This window comes from Lolium perenne, chromosome 4 (assembly GCF_019359855.2).
Source record: "Lolium perenne isolate Kyuss_39 chromosome 4, Kyuss_2.0, whole genome shotgun sequence".
Taxonomy (NCBI): domain Eukaryota; kingdom Viridiplantae; phylum Streptophyta; class Magnoliopsida; order Poales; family Poaceae; genus Lolium; species Lolium perenne.
Window position 1 is genome coordinate 290,291,191 of NC_067247.2, and position 24,132 is coordinate 290,315,322.

At 44.1% G+C, this 24,132-nt stretch overlaps 1 long non-coding RNA gene across 2 annotated transcripts; it reads right to left on the reverse strand.

The window, feature by feature from the left end:
- Positions 1-371: 371 nt before the first annotated feature.
- Positions 372-2,234, reverse strand: LOC127295742 (uncharacterized). Of its 2 annotated transcripts, XR_007848085.2 has the most exons (4): positions 1,917-2,234; positions 1,600-1,737; positions 1,415-1,509; positions 372-918 (listed from the first exon to the last, which is right to left on the reverse strand). It is a non-coding gene; the product is annotated as an uncharacterized lncRNA (long non-coding RNA). The 2 variants fall into 2 exon arrangements; XR_011756853.1 differs by having other exon boundaries at positions 1,600-2,234.
- Positions 2,235-24,132: the final 21,898 nt, after the last annotated feature.

The window sequence follows — 24,132 nt, forward strand, 5'->3', positions numbered from 1 at the left end:
TCAACCCAACCGAGCAAGGGAAGGATATCACGACACGCACTCTCCTTCACGACAACAATGTCCAGGAAGCCACCTAACCAAGTTGAACCCGAATCGAAGTCCGGCCGAATCTCCGAGACGGACCTAGCTGTTTGCGAGAACGGCTTCCGAGGGTCAGAACACACACTGGGGCGAATGACCCGCTTCAACATGCGATAAACGCGCAGGCCGCGAACCTATACGTGCATACCAGAAACAAGGGATACAAGGCACCCAGGAGCTTCCCAAAGTAAATAAGTAACAAGCTGGCATGCACGCAACAACAAATGGTAAAACATATAAACTAGTTGTGGCCACTGGACAAAGTCAGTAGATTCTGCAAGCGATGGTCGAGGGGAGACCCAAAAACATACCCACGTGTGGTTAGAGCGCTCAGTCTCGGAACAGATAACAAGAACTCGGGGTCCTAGATATTTAGGAAACACAAGTGGGCCGTCACAAAACGATCAGCTGACCCACCGATGCCTCCGCTAACAACTATTAACAAGTAACCATGATATCCTCAACAGATATATCCATAAACCATGTGTCATGATTCCCAAACTGATAACCCGATAAGATAACGATAACGGTAACGAGATATAAACAACACTAGCATGCACTACGACTCGCAAGGCAGACCCGATAACCAAACAATAGCTGTAGGTGGTTGGTGGAGGCAATATAGGCTGCTTGAAGTAACAAGTGGAAGGGACACGTGACAAGAACGCAACTCAACGATAGCATGAGGGAGAAGGCAAAATAAAATAGATAAGCGACTTCTACATGGGCAGGAGTATAAGGGAAATGCTTGCCTGTTAAAGCTTGCCGAGAGACATCCGGAGAACTTGTCGTATCTCACCACACCACTTCGCGATCCTATCCGGGAAGAAGCAAATGCTGGAACACAAAACGTATGCAAGTCTTACTACTACGGATAAAGAAGATCCAGCATGATCAAGATGATATGCATGACATGGCAATTATGATGCGATGCAACTTATCCAATTTAAGCGGAGTCGGAACCCCGGACAATCAAATTAGGTTGGAGTTGCATTTTCTATCGTCAAATTTAAGGATGGATTAGCATAGCAAACATGGCAGGGGTGAGCTACATCAAAGTTAAATGGAACCGGGACAACATATATATAATATCCCACATATTCCATATGTTCCATATTAGGTGAATGCACAAACTACCACGGCTGGACATGATGCAAGATGCAAACAGGCATATGGATGGCATATTCATGTTCAGTGCATTTTTCTGATCAATTTTCATATATAAAACATTTTATTTCGAGTTATAGTTTGCAAGATATGATTTTAGCAAGAATTACACAATTCCTGCAAAAACAAAACAGAACCAAATGGGCAGAGACGAATTGGGCTGAACCTGCGCTGTTTTCTGGGCCGGATCTAGGCTGCTGGTGGCGCAGGATAGAGGACTGACGCCGGGAAGGAAACCTGGGCCAAGGCCCAGCACTGGATCTGAGAAACGAAAAAGAAAAGGTTGGGCTTAAATTCGCCAACGCTAGGAATTGATCTCAGGATCTCATGATACACATCAAAGGAACGAACCAGTTGGCTGGTAGAGGATTGGTGAACAGTAGCAGACACGCGACGAGATGAAGTAGTGCAGGCCGGACTTGACGGTGGCAACCATGTTGAAGATCGATCCTCGATCTGGCAGCGGAGCGCGCGCCTGGATGCGGGAGTCTGCGCGTTCGAAGTGGAAGACCAAGGGGAGTTCGTTGGTGGAGGTCTTGGCGTCGGGGAACCGCCGGAGGAAAGCCTGACGATGAGCATCTGCTAGCAAAAGCGATGGTGAACGCAGGCAGCACGGAGTACAGGCTAGGAAAAATTCAGGAAGAGGTCTGGGAGATTCTCCTTCTCACCAGGAACATGTTGCAGGCCACGTCCGGGCCGGAGGAGGACGGACAGCGCCGAAATCGGTGATTTTCTCGCCGGACCTGGAGAAGGAATTGGCGAATTTGGGAACGATTGGGAGAGCCCCGGCTTGATTCCTTGGAGGAGGATGACGAGGATGTCGAGGCGGTTCTGGAGATGGCCTCAGCTCGTCGAGGGGCGGCCGGGAGCAGCGACGCCATGGTGAGGTTGAGGCGGATACATACGGTGGTGTTCACAGAGAAGCAAAATTCAAAGGGGAAAAAGAGATGGCGGCGCGAGGGAGGAGAAGGGCGCGTCTAGGGTTTCTGGGGCGCACTAGAGAGGGGTTAAAAGGGGAGCGGAAGGGGAGCAGGTGAGGATGGCGCTCGGTGGAGGATGACGTGAGCCAGGCTGCTCACGTTCTCTGCGTGCTCGCTAGAGAAGACAAGAAAAAGGAGGAGGACAAAGTGAAGGGGTACTTGGGCCAAAGAAGATGGGCTGAAGGGGAAGGAAGAGATGGAGATGGGCTGGGCAGAGAGTGTCCAAAGAAGAGGGGGGTTTTAATATACAAACCATATAAGAGGAAAAACAAATAGTTTTTATTTAAAATAACTTTTATTTGATAAAATCTTGTGGATGATATGATGCATATGCCATGATGATGCATAAAAGAAAAAGGCACAAACAAAATCTAATAGGGGTATTTCCTGGGCCGCTACATTCAGCTGGACGACACGCCCGGAGGAGAGTTGCACTGGGTGATCACTGCCGACTTGAGGGGCAAGATGGAGCCTCCCACCTCGGAGAGGATCCTCTTCTCCTTCCGCGAGAGCAACTGGCTCGACGGACTCGCACGTGGCCTTCAGGAGGCACTTGCGCGCCTCTGTGGACAGAACGTGGTGCGCATCCTCGCCTCTCGCTACGCCCACCTTGTGAGGCTTGATGCTGCGGGAGTGCCCATGGAGCTGCAGCCGCACCCGGAGTTGAGGCACCGTGCTGAGCACCTGGACTTCATGCTCTACCAGACTCAGAGGGAACTCGACGCCACTCGCGCTTACGCAAACCAGACCCATGCTCACATCACCGAGCAGGGTGAGGCGATCAAGCTACTCAACAACGACCGCAAGAGCCTTCGCCAGCAGCGTGCCAAGAAGGACGCTACGATTCGACGCCTTCGCGCCAGGATCGCGTCACTTGAGGCCACTGTCAAGGCCCGGGAGGATCAGATTCGTCAGCTGGAGGATGACGATGGAGGCATCGACATTCAGGGAGGAGACGCCTTTCTGAGCGACGACAACGACTTTGAGGAGGACGAGAACACCGAGGAGGAGGACTACGAGTTCCTGGAGGCAGGACCCGACGACTACGTCCCGATCGATGTCGAGGATGAGGAGTAGTTGCACTAGTCTCACTTATGTAGGTGTGAGTTGTATCCCGTCCCTTGAATCGTAGCATGAGAATGGTTCTTAAAACCATTGGAGTATGTGTGTGTTAGTTTGTACTATGTGTTGAATGAATGAATGAATGTTATGTTTGTCATGAAAAGATTACAAGTTTTCAAATATTTTTCAAACTTAACCAAAATGAACCATAGAATGTTCCCTCTTATCTCATGATCTTCTATATCTTCAGATGGCCCCTCCCAATCGCACCAACGACGCGATGTTGCAACTGCTGCAAACCATGCTTGCCGACAGGGAAACCGAAAGAGCCGAACGCCAAGCCAACCTCGTCGCCTTGCAGAACATCGCCAACCAAGGACATGGAAATCATGACCACCCTGGGTCCAAGCTCAAGAACTTCCAAAACACCAATCCCCCGGTGTTTAGCAAGACCGAGGAACCCCTCGACGCCGACGATTGGCTCCAGACTATGGAGAACAATCTGGAGGTAGCCGGAGTGGAGGCCAACGAGAAAGTTTTGTTCGCCACCCATTATCTCGCTGGACCAGCCCGCGCTTGGTGGACAAGCACCCGTGCCATGAACGGAGGTCAGTTCATGACTTGGGAGGATTTCAAGCTCAAGTTCAGCAAGTACCATGTACCCCCGGGTCTTATCAAAAAGATGAGGGATGAATTCCGTGAGCTGAAACAAGGTCGCATGACGGTGGTTGAATACCGCGACAAGTTTCTCACACTGTCGAGGTATGCCCCTGATGAGACCGACACCGTTGAGAAGAGGAAGGAGAGATTCCTGAACGGACTGCATGATGAGATGCAAACTGTCCTCGTCAACATCCCCTTCGCCGACCTCGAAGCCCTTGTCGACTCCGCCATCCAGATGGAGGGCAAGTTAAACCAAGCCAATGAGAACCGCAAGCGCCGCATGGCGAATCAAAGTGGATCAAGCCACCCCCAGAAGTTTCGCCCTAGCTCAAGTGGAGGTTTCACTCCGAGAAACAATAAGCCACCGATGCAGAACTCGCGCCCCGGTTATCAGAACCGGAGTGGAGGAAACTGCAAGCCAGGAGGCTACAACAACAACAACTACAACAACAATAACAACTACAACCGCGCTCCGCCCCGAGCCCCCAACAACAACAACAACAACAACACCAACACCGCTCCCAGAACCGGAAGCAACGCCGTCACCATTGCGAACAAGCAGGACAAGACCACCATCACTTGTTATGAGTGTGGTGTAGTGGGGCACTACTCCAACGAGTGTCCCAAGCGTCTTGCCAAGCTCGCCGGCAACACCGCTGCACCTGCTCAGCAGCAACGCCGTGTCTCCACCGGCAAGAAGTTCGCCCCCAACAACCCCAATAACCGCAACGGCCGCCTCTACCACATGAACGCTGAAGAAGCCCAGGAAGCACCAGATGTTGTACTGGGTATGTTTTCAGTCAACCACATCCTCGCCAGTGTTGTTTGATTCCGGAGCATCTCATTCTTTTGTCACCGAAGACTTTGCATCAACAAGTAAAATTCAACCCCTCAGTTTGAAGCATGTTATGATAGTTCAAATTCCCGGATCAACCACCAAAGCCAGAAAATTTTGCAAAATTGTACCCATCAAAATCCATGATGTAGATTTCTATGCAAATCTAATCATACTCGGAACCAAAGGTTTGGAAGTCGTACTAGGAATGGACTGGATGTCCAAGCACAATGGATTGATAGACCGTGCCAAGAAAGCCATAACCATGACTAGCAGCACCGGTATCGTAGTAGAGCACGTCTCTGAAAAACTACCCAGAAAATTCACCTGCAACCAAAGTGTATCCAAGCCAACTCTGGATCAAATCAGGGTCGTTTGTCGCTACCCTGATGTGTTTCCGGATGATCTACCCGGTATGCCCCCGGATCGGGATATCGAGTTTATCATCGAGTTAATCCCCGGAACTGGACCCATAGCCCAGAGAGCCTACAGCATGAACGCAACCGAGCTTGTGGAGCTGAAGAAGCAGATAGATGATATGTTGGCCAAAGGTCTGATTAGACCGAGTGCATCCCCCTGGAGATCACCCGTTTTGTTTGTGGACAAGAAGGATGGTGCAAATCGTTTATGTACGAACTATCGTAAGCTTAACGATGTCACCATCAAAAACAAATACCCCCTACCCAAGATAGAAGACCTGTTCGATCAACTCACCGGATCCAGAGTTTTCTCCAAGATAGATCTTAGGACTGGATATCATCAGCTAAAGATCCGAGCCACCGACATTCCGAAAACTGCCTTTACCACCAGATATGGGTTGTATGAGTACAACGTCATGTCGTTTGGACTAACCAATGCCCCCGCTTATTTCATGAATCTCATGAATAAGATCTTCATGGCCTTTTTGGACAAGTTTGTCGTTGTCTTCATCGACGACATTCTCGTCTACTCCAAGTCCGAAGAGGAACATGAACATCATTTGGAGATCGTCCTAGAAACCCTTAGACAGCACAAGTTGTATGCCAAGTTCAGCAAGTGTGAGTTTTGGTTGGAAGAAGTTGGATTCCTGGGACACATCTTGTCTGCAGGAGGAATTGCCGTAGATCCCGCCAAGATCAAAACTGTGATGGAATGGCAATCCCCAACCACACAAACCGAGGTCCGCGCTTTTCTTGGATTAGCCGGATATTACCGTAGATTTGTAGAACGTTTCTCGAGCATCGCTCGACCAATGACCCAACTGTTGAAGAAGGACAGAAAGTTCGAGTGGACCGATAAATGTGAAGAGAGCTTTCAACAGCTCAAGAGTAGACTAACCACAGCCCCAATACTGATCATGCCAGATATCGCAAAGCCCTTTGACGTATATTGCGACGCCTCCAAGGTTGGACTTGGATGCGTGCTTATGCAAGAAGGCAAGGTTGTATCCTACCTTTCTAGACAACTCAAGCAACATGAACAGAACTACCCAACCCACAACCTCGAGCTTGCAGCCGTGGTCTTAGCCTTGAAAGTTTGGCGTCATTACCTCATGGGTAATCGATGCGAGATCTACTCCGACCACAAAAGCCTCAAATATATATTCACCCAGAAGGAGCTGAACATGAGACAACGCCGATGGATCGAATTGATCAAGGATTACGACATGGAGATTCACTACCACCCCGGCAAGGCCAATGTGGTAGCGGATGCTTTGAGTCGACTACCGTGTCAGTTGAACTCCATGCTCGCAACCGAACAGCCCAGCTTGCATCAAGAGTTTGAACAGTTCAGACTTGAACTTGTTAGCGAAGGATTCCTAGCCAGCATCGAGCTACAACCCACCTTGGTTAGTCAGATCAAGGAAGCCCATAAGGATAACGCTAGCATTGATGGAATCAAGAAACAGATAGCCGCAGGAAAAGCCCCCGGATTCACCATAGACGAAGCCGGAGTTCTTTGGTACAAAGAACGTCTCTGCGTACCATCGGACTCTGACTTGAAACAAGTCATCCTGCAAGAAGCCCACGACACCCTTTATTCAATCCACCCCGGAGGTACCAAGATGTACCAAGACCTGAAAGAACAATTTTGGTGGCACGGAATGAAGAGAGAGATCGGTAGCTACATAGCCAAGTGTGATATCTGTCAGAGAGTCAAGGCAGAACATCAACGACCCGCCGGACTGTTACAGCCACTCTAGATTCCAGAATGGAAATGGGACTCCGTAGGAATGGACTTTATCACCGGACTGCCCAAATCCAGCAAAGGCAATGATTCAATATGGGTAGTTGTCGATAGATTGACCAAAGTCGCCCATTTCATCGCCGTCAAAACCACTTACCAAGGCCCAAAGTTAGCTGAACTATTCATCTCTAGAATAGTCGCCCTGCACGGAACCCCCAAATCGATAGTGTCAGATAGAGGATCACAGTTCACCTCAAGATTCTGGCAGAAAGTGCACGAAGGACTAGGAACCCGTCTGAATTTCAGCACCGCCTATCACCCTCAGACCGACGGACAGACTGAGAGAGTCAACCAGATACTGGAGGACATGCTTAGAGCATGCGTACTAGAATACGGATCCAAGTGGGAAGACTGCTTACCTTACGCAGAATTCTCTTACAACAATAGCTACCAAGCCAGCCTACAGATGGCCCCCTTTGAAGCCTTGTACGGAAGGAAGTGCCGTACCCCCTGAACTGGTCGGAAGTCGGAGAAAGCCAAGTTTTTGGCCCAGATGTTCTTCGCGAAGCCGAAGAGAAAGTCCACAAGATCCGAGAGTACCTCAAGACGGCGCAATCTAGACAGAAGAGCTATGCCGACAAGAGACGTCGGGAGATGACCTTCAAGATCGGAGACTTCATCTATCTCAAGTATCCCCCTTGAAAGGAATGCAGAGATTCCAACTGAAAGGAAAGCTCGCACCCCGATATGTCGGACCTTTCAAAGTCCTCAGTCGCCGAGGTGAAGTATCTTATCAACTGGAGTTGCCCGAAGAAATGTCGGCTGTGCACGACGTGTTTCATATCTCACTCCTCCGGAAATGCCTTGAAGTCCCGGAGAAGACCGAAGTATTCAAGAACATCGATCACCGATCGGTGGATATCAACAAGGATCTGACTTACCGCGAAGTGCCGATTCGCATCCTGGAAGAAGCTTACCGAACCACCCGCACTCGAAGCATCAAGTTTCTGAAGATACAATGGAGCAATTATACCGAGGATGAAGCCACCTGGGAACGCGAAGACTTCATGAAGAAGGAGTACCCAGATCTCTTTAGTACCTAACTTTCTTTTCGATCTCGGGACAAGATCTTTTGTAAGGGGGAAGGGTTTGTAACACCCCAAATTTCAATAAAAAGAAAGTTAGAGAATTCCAGAGAGCAAAATTTCAAACCAACAAAAACTTTTTAAATTGCATATAGTACCATGCATAGGACTTGTGCATTTGATTGATATGCCATGATGATTGTTATTACTTGTATTTGATATGCTCTAAAACTCTAATGAAATCATATGAAGATCACCAACCAAATAAATCAAAGAGGAAGAAAATCCAATAATTGAAAAACCCTAAAAACCCTAACATATGCCCTATGGCATTTTTATAAATTTTGACCCTAGACCAATTTGGTCTTCACCATTAGTTGAATAAGGTTATTAAACACTTATTACAACTTTTGGAATCAAAGAATCACAATTCAAATAATTTCCAAATGCAAAACTAGCTCACATAGAATAATGGTCAAAACTGAAATTTATAGTCTGATCACTACTTTGAGCCATTGTCATTCAATTTTGCCAAACCAAATCTTGCTAACTCTTTGCACCATTTCAAAGTCAACATCAAGGTGAACAACTTTTGTAAAGATCACCATGCCAAAATCATTCTTGATCAAGAGCTATGCTCATCCAAAGTCTCAACTTTATAACATATGCAACAATCTCCACTTAGCCCAAATTTGCAAATTCTTGAATTCTACAATTCCACCACCACCTCTAATCATCTCTGGTCAAATACAACTTATCTAAACACACACATTTCAAATAGATTCACCTTTTGAATTAATTCAAATTTGGACAAAATTGCAAATTCCAAAATCGGGCACTATTTGCAACTATTGCAAATAGTGATTCTACTACACCTAATCTACACTAACCTACCCCATTTGGTCCCCTGGTCCCCTTAACCCATTTTAATGCCAAATAAGAACCTAGGGAGAGAGAGGGCAAGGCTAGACATGGCCATGCCGGCCATGTCGCCCAACCCGACCACCTCCCTCTCTCCATCGCTTCCCTGCCCTGGCCACTGCGCCACAGCACGCCACCGCATCCCCTACGCCACCCTAGCACCGCCATGGTCGCGCTCGACGACGACATTGGCCGGACGACGCGCGCCAAGATCTGCCCTGGAAGCCGCTCGCGTCGTGCCAGCACGTGCATGGGAGCACACTGGCCACGCGCCGCGCCGCCACCCTGCGCTCGCCCTAGACCCGCTCTCGACGAGTTGAGCATCACCACAACACCTGGACGCCGCCAGACACTCGCTCGACCACGACCCGCGCCCACCGTCGCCGGAGAAGGAAACCCTGGTCCGCCACGGACGCGGCAGACATGGAAGCAACGCGACCCAACCAGGCCCTCCCCGACCAAGCTGTCGCCGCCATTAGCCTCGCCTGGACACGTAGAGCATCGCCATGACCTCGCCTAGCTCGACCAGCCACTGGAATCGCCGCGCCATGGTCGACCGCCACCCTGCCCCGCAGCACCCATGCGCTGCTATAAAAGGAGAGCTCCCCTGAGCAATCCAAGCACACCACCAGACTCCTCACCTCTCACAGCTACTCAACCACCTCACCACTCTCTCGATTCACACCGGAGCAAGGCCAATCGGGAGCTCGCCGCCGCGGAAGCTCTGCAGCAATCGTCGGCGAACCAGGCCACCTCAGGCGACGCCACCGGTACCTGGAGCTTCGCCGTCGTCCACATCTACCCCAAGCACACTGCCATCCCTCGCTGGAGCACTGGTTAGCCCGCCGACCCCCTACTGCCGCCGCCACATCGTCGGGTTCTCGTCGGAGACGACGATGAACCACGGCCCTCCGATCCATTTCTAATCCAACGCCTCCCATTGATCTGTACCGTTTCGGGTTAAATGAGCCGCTGACATGCGGGACCCTCTGTCAGGCAGCCCGCGCGGCACTGGACCGTGGCTGGGCTGGCCTTGGGCCGTTTTTAAACCTTTGGGCCCAGCTAGCTTTTCCCGCCGGCCTTTTAATTCAAAACGAGTTTAATTAATTCCAAATGAATTTCAATACTGCCTCCACTTTGAAAATCAATAGATTTAAATTAGCTAAACCAAATTCAATGAATTTTATGTTGTTGGAAAGCTACTGAAATTATCTACCAAATGCCACTAGTCCCATGACCAGATTCTTTGTAGAATTAATTTGATAAAAATAACAAGGCAGGGACTTTTCCCTACTCAAATAATTATTAAAAATCAACCAAAATAGATATTAAGTTAATTCCAACTCTAATAGCTCACATTTGACTAACACTAATTGATTATGCAATAAAATGGTGTGGTCACTTTGCATGATCATGCCATAGTTTAATTAATGGATGATATGGCTAGTTTAACTAGTTGATATTGTCCAAAACTATTAAAACAAATTAGGTGGAGTCTTATACTTCATTTGAACTTGTCTCACATGAATTCATGGGATGTTTGTACCTCTGGTCCAAACTCTCTTATATGAATTACTTGAGATTTAAATCATATGTAGTGTTATTAAATGATATGAGGTGATCTACCCCATTTAAATCATTTTCTCAAATGATGATGATGAACATTTGACTTAGGTCAATATGAGTTCATATATGATTGTTTGAGAAATTAAATCTTAAGAAGATTTCAATGAGAGGAAATTATTTCTCAAGAACCCTATGGAAACTATCATTTACATATTAAATACAAAGAAGTGGATTCTATTTAAACAACACAACCCATGCACCCTAAGTAGATTATTTGTGTGCATAGAATAGTTTGTGTGTTTATATGTGATGTATGGAATAGGCATTTAATTAGTGAGTAATTATACTCGTATTCAAATTTAGACGGTAGCACCGGAGAGTACGCCGAAGAAGAAGGTTGCTACCAAGAGGAGGAGGAGGAACAGTTTGAGACCTACCAAGGCAAGCTAATATTCTTGCAAAGTGCAAAGCCCCTTGGGGCAAGGCACCATGAATCTTACCTTTTCTTACATAGCCTATCCCAAGTTTATACATTACATGTTTTCTACTTGTTTTCTCAAAGATTTACTTTTATAGTTAAACTTTGGTCAAGTAAAGAATGATTACTAGAGTAGTGGAGTTAGTCTCCATCAAGCAAAGCAAGATAGCACCCCTCATGATTTAGAGCTAGTGCTAATGAAATAAAACTTGACTACTCTAGATAGGAACAATGTGACTTGAAATGAATTTGAAACCTTGGAATGATGATGCATTCCATTGAATGATTTTTGAAGGTGAATATGACCAAGAGAAGATGGTGATTTTTGATGAAACATGATGTTGGTTTGAATGCGATACCTTTCCAATTATTAAGTACCCCCACAATACCTGATTATGGGTAGGGCTTAACTGGAAGTTTATGCATCTTAGTATGGGTTCCCTCTGAACACACGTCATAGGGGTTACGCTTGAGGCTGCCTCCGTTGTTGAGAAATGATGTGAAATTGAGGTGAATTGTACGGCCAAGCCCTGTGCAGTTCCCAGGTTGACAGTTGGTCTTCACTGGGAGGCCAAGCTCATGGGGAGAGGTTCTTATACTAGGATTCGTAAGTGAAAGGTTATGGTTGATGATCCGCGTACTGTGTTACGATGATTCGGGGTAATCCCGACGGATGAAATCAAATGTTGTGGCACAAGTGTGCAACCTCTGCAGAGTGTAAACCTATTCGAATAGCCGCGTCCACGGTTACGGACGGTTGGAAAGGCCATACAGTTTCCAATGTCATATCTTTGAAAATGATGTTGAAAGATGATGGTGAAATGATTTGTGGTGAATTGAATTGAAATCACCACTTGAATGGTGGGAATGACACTAATGTTCCCACTTGAGTTAGTTAGCACTTGAATAAGCTTTTCTCAAATACTTGTGAACTAAAACTAGCTTTATGCAAATAAACTAGAGCTTAGCAAACCATACTAGAATGTCTAGCACTTACATTAGTATTAGTTTGCGAGTACTTAAAGTACTCACGGCTTTGTCCCTGGCTATTCAAATGGCCAGAGTATGAAGATGAACAAGGAGACGACCAGCAGGATGCCTACGACAACTAGGAGTCTTCCGACGTCAAGCGTTGGCCTGTGGACTAGAGAGTCCTTGTATCTTACGCTTCCGCTATGAACTATGAACTTGTGTTGGTTCGTTGATACATAGATCAACTATTCGTGTAATATGGATCATGTGATTCCAAATTTGTAAGACTTATGGTTTGTAATGAATGATGACTATGATACTTAGCTATTATGCCTCGCAACAACAATATTCCTGGGATTGCGATGTATAACATAATAGGCATCCGGACTTAAAAATCCGGGTGTTGACAGGCATCCCCTTCTTCATCGACAACATTATCAGGTTCCTCCCCTGAAACTATATTTTTATTCCATCACATCTTATGTGCTTTGCTTGGAGCGTCGGTTTGTTTTTGTTTTTTTGTTTTGTTTGAATAAAATGGATCCTAGCATTCATTGTGTGGGAGAGAGACACACTCCGCTGTTGCATATGGAGAAGTATGTCCTTAGGCTTTACTCATAGTATTCATGGCGAAGTTTCTTCTTCGTTAAATTGTTATATGGTTGGAATTGGAAAATGATACATGTAGTAATTTGCTATAATGTCTTGGATAATGTGATACTTGGCAATTGTTGTGCTCATGTTTAAGCTCTTGCATCATATACTTTGCACTTATTAATGAAGAAATACATAGAGCATGCTAAAATTTGGTTTGCATATTTGGTCTCTCTAAGGTCTAGATAATTTCTAGTATTGAGTTTGAACAACAAGGAAGACGGTGTAGAGTCTTATAATGTTTACAATATGTCTTTTATGTGAGTTTTTCTACACCGGTTCATCCTTGTGTTTGTTTCAAATAGCCTTGCTAGCCTAAGCCTTGTATCGAGAGGGAATACTTCTCATGCATCCAAATACTTGAGCCAACCACTATGCCATTTGTGTCCACCATACCTACCTACTACATGGTATTTCGATGCCATTCCAAAGTAAATTGCTTGAGTGCTACCTTTAAATTTCTATTCTTCATCTTTGCAATATATATAGCTCATGGGACAAATAGCCTAAAAACTATTATGGTATTGAATATGTACTTATGCACTTTATCTCTTATTAAGTTGCTTGTTGTGCGATAACCATGTTCCTGGGGACGCCATCAACTACTCTTTGTTGAATATCATGTGAGTTGCTATGCATGTTCGTCTTGTCTGAAGTAAGGGAGATTTACCACCTAATGGTTAGAGCATGCATATTGTTAGAGAAGAACATTGGGCCGCTAACTAAAGCCATGATCCATGGTGGAAGTTTCAGTTTTGGACATATATCCTCAATCTCATATGAGAAAATTAATTGTTGCTACATGCTTATGCATAAAAGAGGAGTCCATTATCTGTTGTTGATACGTCTCCGACGTATCGATAATTTCTTATGTTCCATGCCACATTATTGATGATATCTACATGTTTTATGCATACTTTATGTCATATTTATGCATTTTCTGGAACTAACCTATTGACAAGATGCCGAAGAGCCAGTTGCTGTTTTCTGCAGTTTTTGGTTTCAGAAATCCTAGTAAGGAAATATTCTCGGAATTGGACGAAATCAACGCCCAGGGGCCTATTTTGCCACGAAGCTTCCAGAAGACCGGAGAGTCAATGAAGTGGGGCCACGAGGTGGCCAGGGGGTAGGGCGGCGCGGCCCCACCCTTGGCCGCGCCGACCTATCTCCTGGGCCCCTCGCGATGCCCCCTGACCTACCCTTCCGCCTACAAATAGCCTTCGTCGCGAAACCCCCAGTACCGAGAGCCACGATACGGAAAACCTTCCAGAGACGCCGCCGCCGCCAATCCCATCTCGGGGGATCAGGAGATCGCCTCCGGCACCCTGCCGGAGAGGGGAATCATCTCCCGGAGGACTCTACGCCGCCATGGTCGCCTCCGGAGTGATGTGTGAGTAGTTCACCCCTGGACTATGGGTCCATAGCAGTAGCTAGATGGTTGTCTTCTCCCCATTGTGCTTAATTGTCGGGTCTTGTGAGCTGCCGAACATGATCAAGATCATCTATCTGTAATTCTATATGTTGTGTTTGTTGGGATCCGATGAATAGAGAATGCCATGTTATGTTGATTATCAATTTATATCTATGTGTTGTTTATGATCTTGCATGCTCTCCGTTACTAGTAGATGCTCTGGCCAAGTTGATGCTTGTAACTCCAAGAGGGGGTATTTATGCTCGATAGTGGGTTCATGTCTCCGTGAATCTGGAGGAGTAATAAGAACCTCTAAGGTTATGGATGTGTTGTTGCCACTAGGGATAAAACATTGATGCTATGTCCGAGGATGTAGTTATTGATTACATTACGCGCAATACTTAATGCAATTGTCTGTTGTTAGCAACTTAATACTGGAAGGGGTTCGGATGATAACCTGAAGGTGGACTTTTTAGGCATAGATGCATGCTGGATAGCGGTCTATGTACTTTGTCGTAATGCCCAATTAAATCTCACTATACTCATCATAATATGTATGTGCATGGTCATGCCCTCTCTATTTGTCAATTGCCCAACTGTAATTTGTTCACCCAACATGCTGTTTATCTTATGGGAGAGACACCTCTAGTGAACTGTGGACCCCGGTCCAATTCTCTATACTGAAATACAATCCCATCGCAATTGTTCTACTGTTTTCTGCAAACAATCATCTTCCACACTATACATCTAATCCTTTGTTACAGCAAGCCAGTGAGATTGACAACCTCGCTGTTTCGTTGGGGCAAAGTACTTGGTTTGTGTTGTGCAGGTTCCACATTGGCGCCGGAATCCCTGGTGTTGCGCCGCACTACATCTCGTCGCCATCAACCTTCACGTGCTTCTTGACTCCTACTGGTTCGATAAACCTTGGTTTCTTACTGAGGGAAACTTGCTGCTGTGCGCATCACACCTTCCTCTTGGGGTTCCCAACGGACGCGTGTCGAACGGAAAGACAACACGTCAACCACGCGCATCAAGCAAATTTCTGGCGCCGTTGCCGGGGAGATCAAGACACGCTGCAAGGGGAGTCTCCACATCGCAATCTCTTTACTTTGTTTTTGTCTTGCTTTATTTTATTTACTACTTTGTTTGCTGCACTAAATCAAAATACAAAAAAATTAGTTGATAGTTTTACTTTATTTGCTATCTTGTTTGCTATATCAAAAACACACAAAAAATTAGTTACTTGCATTTACTTTATCTAGTTTGCTTTATTTACTACTGCTAAAATGGGTACTCCTGAAAATACTAAGTTGTGTGACTTCACAACCACAAATAATAATGATTTCTTATGCACACCTATTGCTCCACCTGCTACTACAGCAGAATTCTTTGAAATTAAACCTGCTTTACTGAATCTTGTTATGCGAGAGCAATTTTCTGGTGTTAGTTCTGATGATGCTGCTGCCCATCTCAATAATTTTGTTGAATTGTGTGAAATGCAAAAGTATAAAGATGTAGATGGTGACATTATAAAATTAAAATTGTTCCCTTTCTCATTAAGAGGAAGAGCTAAAGATTGGTTGCTATCTCTGCCTAAGAATAGTATTGATTCATGGACTAAATGCAAGGATGCTTTTATTGGTAGATATTATCCCCCTGCTAAAATTATATCTTTGAGGAGTAGCATAATGAATTTTAAACAATTGGATAATGAGCATGTTGCACAAGCATGGGAAAGAATGAAATCTTTGGTTAAAAATTGCCCAACCCATGGACTGACTACTTGGATGATCATCCAAACCTTTTATGCAGGACTGAATTTTTCTTCGCGGAACCTATTGGATTCAGCTGCTGGAGGTACCTTTATGTCCATCACTCTTGGTGAAGCAACAAAGCTTCTTGATAATATGATGATCAATTACTCTGAATGGCACACGGAAAGAGCTCCACAAGGTAAGAAGGTAAATTCTGTCGAAGAAACCTCTTCCTTGAGTGATAAGATTGATGCTATTATGTCTATGCTTGTGAATGATAGGATAAATATTGATCCTAATAATGTTCCGTTAGCTTCATTGGTTGCCCAAGAAGAACATGTTGATGTAAACTTCATTAAAAATAATAATTTCACCAACAATGCTTACCGGAACAATTCTAGTAACAACTATAGGCCATATCCTTATAATAATGGCAACGGCTATGGTAATTCTTATGGGAATTCTTACAATAATAATAGGAACACACCCCCTGGACTTGAAGCCATGCTTAAAGAATTTATTAGTACACAAACTGCTTTTAACAAATCTGTTGAAGAAAAGCTTGGGAAAATTGATATACTTGCTTCTAAAGTCGATAGTCTTGCTGCTGATGTTGATCTTTTGAAATCGAAAGTAATGTCTAATGAAAATCTTAATAATAAAATTGTTACTACAGCAAATGCCATCCAAGTTAGAATTAATGAGAATATGAGATTGATGGCCGAATTGCGTGCTAGGTGGGAAAGAGAAGAAAATGAAAAAGAAGATAATATAGCTAAAGTTTGGACTATTATCACCACTAGTAATGCTAATGCTACACAAGTTGCTGCACCTCCTACTAATAATAATAAAAGAATTGGTGTTGGCAATGTTTCCACTTCAAATGCAAAGCGCGAAAAGCTGCCTGAAACTGCTAAAACTGCTGAAACTGCCTGTGATAAAACTGCTGAAATTTTTTCCAACATTGGGGATGATGATCCCATTGCTTTAGATTATAATGGTTTGAATTTTGATGATTGCCACATCTCTGAAGTTATAAAGTTCTTACAAAAACTTGCTAAAAGTCCTAATGCTAGTGCTATAAATTTAGCTTTCACGAAACATATTACAAATGCTCTCATAAAAGCTAGAGAAGAGAAACTAGAACGCGAAGCTTCTATTCCTAGGAAGCTCGAAGATGGTTGGGAGCCCATCATTAAGATGAAGGTCAATGACTTTGATTGTAATGCTTTATGTGATCTTGGTGCAAGTATTTCTGTTATGCCTAAGAAAATCTATAATATGCTTGACTTGCCACCACTGAAAAATTGTTATCTGGATGTTAATCTTGCTGATCATTCTACAAAGAAACCTTTGGGGAAAGTTGATAATGTTTGCATTACCGTTAACAATAACCTTGTCCCCGTTGATTTTGTTGTCTTGGATATTGAATGCAATGCATCTTGTCCCATCATATTGGGAAGACCTTTTCTTCGAACTGTTGGTGCTATTATTGATATGAAGGAAGGGAATATTAAATATCAATTTCCTCTCAAGAAAGGTATGGAACACTTCCCTAGAAAGAGAATGAAGTTACCTTTTGATTCTATTATTAGAACAAATTATGATGTTGACACTTCGTCTCTCGATAATACTTGATACACACTTTCTGCGCCTAGCTGAAAGGCGTTAAAGAAAAGCGCTTATGGGAGACAACCCATGTTTTTACTACAGTACTTTGTTTTTATTTTGTGTCTTGGAAGTTGTTTACTACTGTAGCAACCTCTCCTTATCTTAGTTTAGTGTTTTGTTGTGCCAAGTAAAGTCGTTGATAGTAAGGTTCATACTAGATTTGGATTACTGCGCAGAAACAGATTTCTTTGCTGTCACGAATCTGGGCAAAATTCTCTGTAGGTAACTCAGAAAATTATGCCAATTTACGTGAGTGATCCTCAGATATGTACGCAACTTTCATTTCATTTGAGCATTTTCATTTGAGCAAGTCTGGTTCCTCAATAAAATTCGTCTTTACGAACTGTTCTGTTTTAACAGATTCTGCCTTTTATTTCGCATTGCCTGTTTTGATATGCTCGATGGATATTTCGATTCCATTGACTTTCAGTAGCTTTGTGCAATGTCCAGAAGTGTTAAGAATGATTATGTCACCTCTGAACATGTATATTTTGATTGTGCACTAACTCTCTAATGAGTTATTTTGAGTTTGGTGTGGAGGAAGTTTTCAAGGATCAAGAGAGGGAGATGATACAACATGATCAAGGAGAGTGAAAGCTCTAAGCTTGGGGATGCCCCGGTGGTTCACCCCTGCATATATCAAGAAGACTCAAGCGTCTAAGCTTGGGGATGCCCAAGGCATCCCCTTCTTCATCGACAACATTATCAGGTTCCTCCCCTGAAACTATATTTTTATTCCATCACATCTTATGTGCTTTGCTTGGAGCGTCGGTTTGTTTTTGTTTTTGTTTTGTTTGAATAAAATGGATCCTAGCATTCTTTGTGTGGGAGAGAGACATACTCCGCTGTTGCATATGGACAAGTATGTCCTTAGGCTTTACTCATAGTATTCATGGCGAAGTTTCTTCTTCGTTAAATTGTTATATGGTTGGAATTGGAAAATGATACATGTAGTAATTGCTATTATGTCTTGGATAATGTGATACTTGGCAATTGTTGTGCTCATGTTTAAGCTCTTGCGTCATATACTTTGCACCTATTAATGAAGAAATACATAGAGCATGCTAAAATTTGGTTTGCATATTTGGTCTCTCTAAGGTCTAGATAATTTCTAGTATTGAGTTTGAACAACAAGGAAGACGGTGTAGAGTCTTATAATGTTTACAATATGTCTTTTATGTGAGTTTTGCTGCACCGGTTCATCCTTGTGTTTGTTTCAAATAAGCCTTGCTAGCCTAAACCTTGTATCTAGAGGGAATACTTCTCATGCATCCAAATACTTGAGCCAACCACTATGCGATTTGTGTCCACCATACCTACCTACTACATGGTATTTCTACGCCATTCCAAAGTAAATTGCTTGAGTGCTACCTTTAAATTTCTATCCTCTACCTTTACAATATATAGCTCATGGGACAAATAGCCTAAAAACTATTGTGGTATTGAATATGTACTTATGCACTTTATCTCTTATTAAGTTGCTAGTTGTGCGATAACCATGTTCCTGGGGACGCCATCAACTACTCTTTGTTGAATATCATGTGAGTTGCTATGCATGTTCGTCTTGTCTGAAGTAAGGGAGATTTACCACCTAATGGTTAGAGCATGCATGTTGTTAGAGAAGAACATTGGGCCGCTAACTAAAGCCATGATCCATGGTGGAAGTTTCAGTTTTGGACATATATCCTCAATCTCATATGAGAAAATTAATTGTTGCTACATGCTTATGCATAAAAGAGGAGTCCATTATCTGTTGTCTATGTTGTCCCGGTATGGATGTCTAAGTTGAGAATAATCAATAGCGATAAATCCAAAGCGAGCTTTCTCCTTAGACCTTTGTACAGGCGGCATAGAGGTACCCCTTTGTGACACTTGGTTAAAACATGTGCATTGCGATAATCCCGGTAATCCAAGCTAATTAGGACAAGGTGCGGGCACTATTAGTATACTATGCATGAGGCTTGCAACTTGTAAGATATAATTTACATAACACATATGCTTTATTACTACCGTTGATAAAATTGTTTCTTGTTTTCAAAACCAAAGCTCTAGCACAAATATAGCAATCGATGCTTTCCTCTTTGAAGGACCTTTCTTTTACTTTTATTGTTGAGTCAGTTCACCTATCTCTCTCCACCTCAAGAAGCAAACACTTGTGTGAACTGTGCATTGATTCCTACATACTTGCATATTGCACTTGTTATATTACTTTACATTGACAATATCCATGAGATATACATGTTATAAGTTGAAAGCAACTGCTGAAACTTCATCTTCCTTTGTGTTGCTTCAATACCTTTACTTTGAATTATTGCTTTATGAGTTAACTCTTATGCAAGACTTATTGATGCTTGTCTTGAAGTACTATTCATGAAAAGTCTTTGCTATATGATTCACGTGTTTACTCATGTCATATACATTGTTTTGATCGCTGCATTCATTACATATGCTTACAATAGTATGATCAAGGTTATGATGGCATGTCACTCCAGAAATTATCTTTGTTTATCGTTTACCTGCTCGGGACGAGCAGAAACTAAGCTTGGGGATGCTGATACGTCTCCGACGTATCGATAATTTCTTATGTTCCATGCCACATTATTGATGATATCTACATGTTTTATGCATACTTTATGTCATATTTATGCATTTTCTGGAACTAACCTATTAACAAGATGCCGAAGAGCGATTCTTTGTTTCTGCTGTTTTTGGTTTCAGAAATCTTAGTAAGGAAATATTCTCGGAATTGGACGAAATCAACGCCCAGGGGCCTATTTTGCCACGAAGCTTCCAGAAGACCGGAGAGTCAACGAAGTGGGGCCACGAGGTGGCCAGGGGGTAGGGCGGCGTGGCCCCACCCTTGGCCGCGCCGACCTGTCTCCTGGGCCCCTCGCGACGCCCCCTGACCTACCCTTCCGCCTACAAATAGCCTTCGTCGCGAAACCCCCAGTACCGAGAGCCACGATATGGAAAACCTTCCAGAGACGCCGCCAATCCCATCTCGGGGGATTCAGGAGATCGCCTCCGGCACCCTGCCGGAGAGGGGAATCATCTCCCGGAGGACTCTACGCCGCCATGGTCGCCTCCGGAGTGATGTGTGAGTAGTTCACCCCTGGACTATGGGTCCATAGCAGTAGCTAGATAGTTGTCTTCTCCCCATTGTGCTTAATTGTCGGGTCTTGTGAGCTGCCGAACATGATCAAGATCATCTATCTGTAATTCTATATGTTGTGTTTGTTGGGATCTGATGAATAGAGAATACCATGTTATGTTGATTATCAATTTATATCTATGTGTTGTTTATGATCTTGCATGCTCTCCGTTACTAGTAGATGCTCTAGCCAAGTTGATGCTTGTAACTCCAAGAGGGGGTATTTATGCTCGATAGTGGGTTCATGTCTCCGTGAATCTGGAGGAGTGACAAGAACCTCTAAGGTTATGGATGTGCTGTTGCCACTAGGGATAAAACATTGATGCTATGTCCGAGGATGTAGTTATTGATTACATTACGCGCAATACTTAATGCAATTGTCTGTTGTTAGCAACTTAATACTGGAAGGGGTTCGGATGATAACCTGAAGGTGGACTTTTTAGGCATAGATGCATGCTGGATAGCGGTCTATGTACTTTGTCGTAATGCCCAATTAAATCTCACTATACTCATCATAATATGTATGTGCATGGTCATGCCCTCTCTATTTGTCAATTGCCCAACTGTAATTTGTTCACCCAATATGCTGTTTATCTTATGGGAGAGACACCTCTAGTGAACTGTGGACCCCGGTCCAATTCTCTATACTGAAATACAATCTACTGCAATTGTTCTACTGTTTTCTGCAAACAATCATCTTCCACACTATACATCTAATCCTTTGTTACAGCAAGCCAGTGAGATTGACAACCTCGCTGTTTCGTTGGGGCAAAGTACTTGGTTTGTGTTGTGCAGGTTCCACGTTGGCGCCGGAATCCCTGGTGTTGCGCCGCACTACATCTCGTCGCCATCAACCTTCATGTGCTTCTTGACTCCTACTGGTTCGATAAACCTTGGTTTCTTACTGAGGGAAACTTGCCGCTGTGCGCATCACACCTTCTTCTTGGGGTTCCTAACGGACGCGTGTCGAACGGAAAGACAACACGTCAACCACGCGCATCAGTTGTCTATGTTGTCCTGGTATGGATGTCTAAGTTGAGAATAATCAATAGCGAGAAATCCGATGCGAGCTTTCTCCTTAGACCTTTGTACATGCGGCATAGAGGTACCCCTTTGTGACACTTGGTTAAAACATGTGCATTGCGATAATCCCGGTAATCCAAGCTAATTAGGACAAGGTGCGGGCACTATTAGTATACTATGCATGAGGCTTGCAACTTGTAAGATATAATTTACATAACACATATGCTTTATTACTACCGTTGACAAAATTGTTTCTTGTTTTCAAAATCAAAGCTCTAGCACAAATATAGCAATCGATGCTTTCCTCTTTGAAGGACCATTCTTTTACTTTTATGTTGAGTCAGTTCACCTATCTCTCTCCACCTCAAGAAGCAAACACTTGTGTGAACTGTGCCTTGATTCCTACATACTTGCATATTGCACTTGTTATATTACTTTACATTGACAATATCCATGAGATATACATGTTATAAGTTGAAAGCAACCGCTGAAACTTCATCTTCCTTTGTGTTGCTTCAATACCTCTACTTTGAGATTATTGCTTTATGAGTTAACTCTTATGCAAGACTTATTGATGCTTGTCTTGAAGTACTATTCATGAAAAGTCTTTGCTATATGATTCACGTGTTTACTCATGTCATATACATTGTTTTGATCGCTGCATTCATTACATATGCTTACAATAGTATGATCAAGGTTATGATGGCATGTCACTCCAGAAATTATCTTTGTTTATCGTTTACCTGCTCGGGACGAGCAGAAACTAAGCTTGGGGATGCTGATACGTCTCCGACGTATCGATAATTTCTTATGTTCCATGCCACATTATTGATGATATCTACATGTTTTATGCATACTTTATGTCATATTTATGCATTTTCTGGAACTAACCTATTAACAAGATGCCGAAGAGCCGATTCTTTGTTTTCTGCTGTTTTTGGTTTCAGAAATCTTAGTAAGGAAATATTCTCGGAATTGGACGAAATCAACGCCCAGGGGCCTATTTTGCCACGAAGCTTCCAGAAGACCGGAGAGTCAACGAAGTGGGGCCACGAGGTGGCCAGGGGGTAGGGCGGCGCGGCCCCACCCTTGGCCGCGCCGACCTGTCTCTGGGCCCTCGCGACGCCCTGACCTACCCTTCCGCCTACAAATAGCCTTCGTCGCGAAACCCCCGGTACCGAGAGCCACGATATGGAAAACCTTCCAGAGACGCCGCCAATCCCATCTCGGGGGATTCAGGAGATCGCCTCCGGCACCCTGCCGGAGAGGGGAATCATCTCCCGGAGGACTCTACGCCGCCATGGTCGCCTCCGGAGTGATGTGTGAGTAGTTCACCCCTGGACTATGGGTCCATAGCAGTAGCTAGATAGTTGTCTTCTCCCCATTGTGCTTAATTGTCGGGTCTTGTGAGCTGCCGAACATGATCAAGATCATCTATCTGTAATTCTATATGTTGTGTTTGTTGGGATCTGATGAATAGAGAATACCATGTTATGTTGATTATCAATTTATATCTATGTGTTGTTTATGATCTTGCATGCTCTCCGTTACTAGTAGATGCTCTAGCCAAGTTGATGCTTGTAACTCCAAGAGGGGGTATTTATGCTCGATAGTGGGTTCATGTCTCCGTGAATCTAGAGGAGTGACAAGAACCTCTAAGGTTATGGATGTGCTGTTGCCACTAGGGATAAAACATTGATGCTATGTCCGAGGATGTAGTTATTGATTACATTACGCGCAATACTTAATGCAATTGTCTGTTGTTAGCAACTTAATACTGGAAGGGGTTCGGATGATAACCTGAAGGTGGACTTTTTAGGCATAGATGCATGCTGGATAGCGGTCTATGTACTTTGTCGTAATGCCCAATTAAATCTCACTATACTCATCATAATATGTATGTGCATGGTCATGCCCTCTCTATTTGTCAATTGCCCAACTGTAATTTGTTCACCCAACATGCTGTTTATCTTATGGGAGAGACACCTCTAGTGAACTGTGGACCCCGGTCCAATTCTCTATACTGAAATACAATCTACTGCAATTGTTCTACTGTTTTCTGCAAACAATCATCTTCCACACTATACATCTAATCCTTTGTTACAACAAGCCAGTGAGATTGACAACCTCGCTGTTTCGTTGGGGCAAAGTACTTGGTTTGTGTTGTGCAGGTTCCACGTTGGCGTCGGAATCCCTGGTGTTGCGCCGCACTACATCTCGTCGCCATCAACCTTCATGTGCTTCTTGACTCCTACTGGTTCGATAAACCTTGGTTTCTTACTGAGGGAAACTTGCCGCTGTGCGCATCACACCTTCTTCTTGGGGTTCCTAACGGACGCGTGTCGAACGGAAAGACAACACGTCAACCACGCGCATCAGTTGTCTATGTTGTCCTGGTATGGATGTCTAAGTTGAGAATAATCAATAGCGAGAAATCCGATGCGAGCTTTCTCCTTAGACCTTTGTACATGCGGCATAGAGGTACCCCT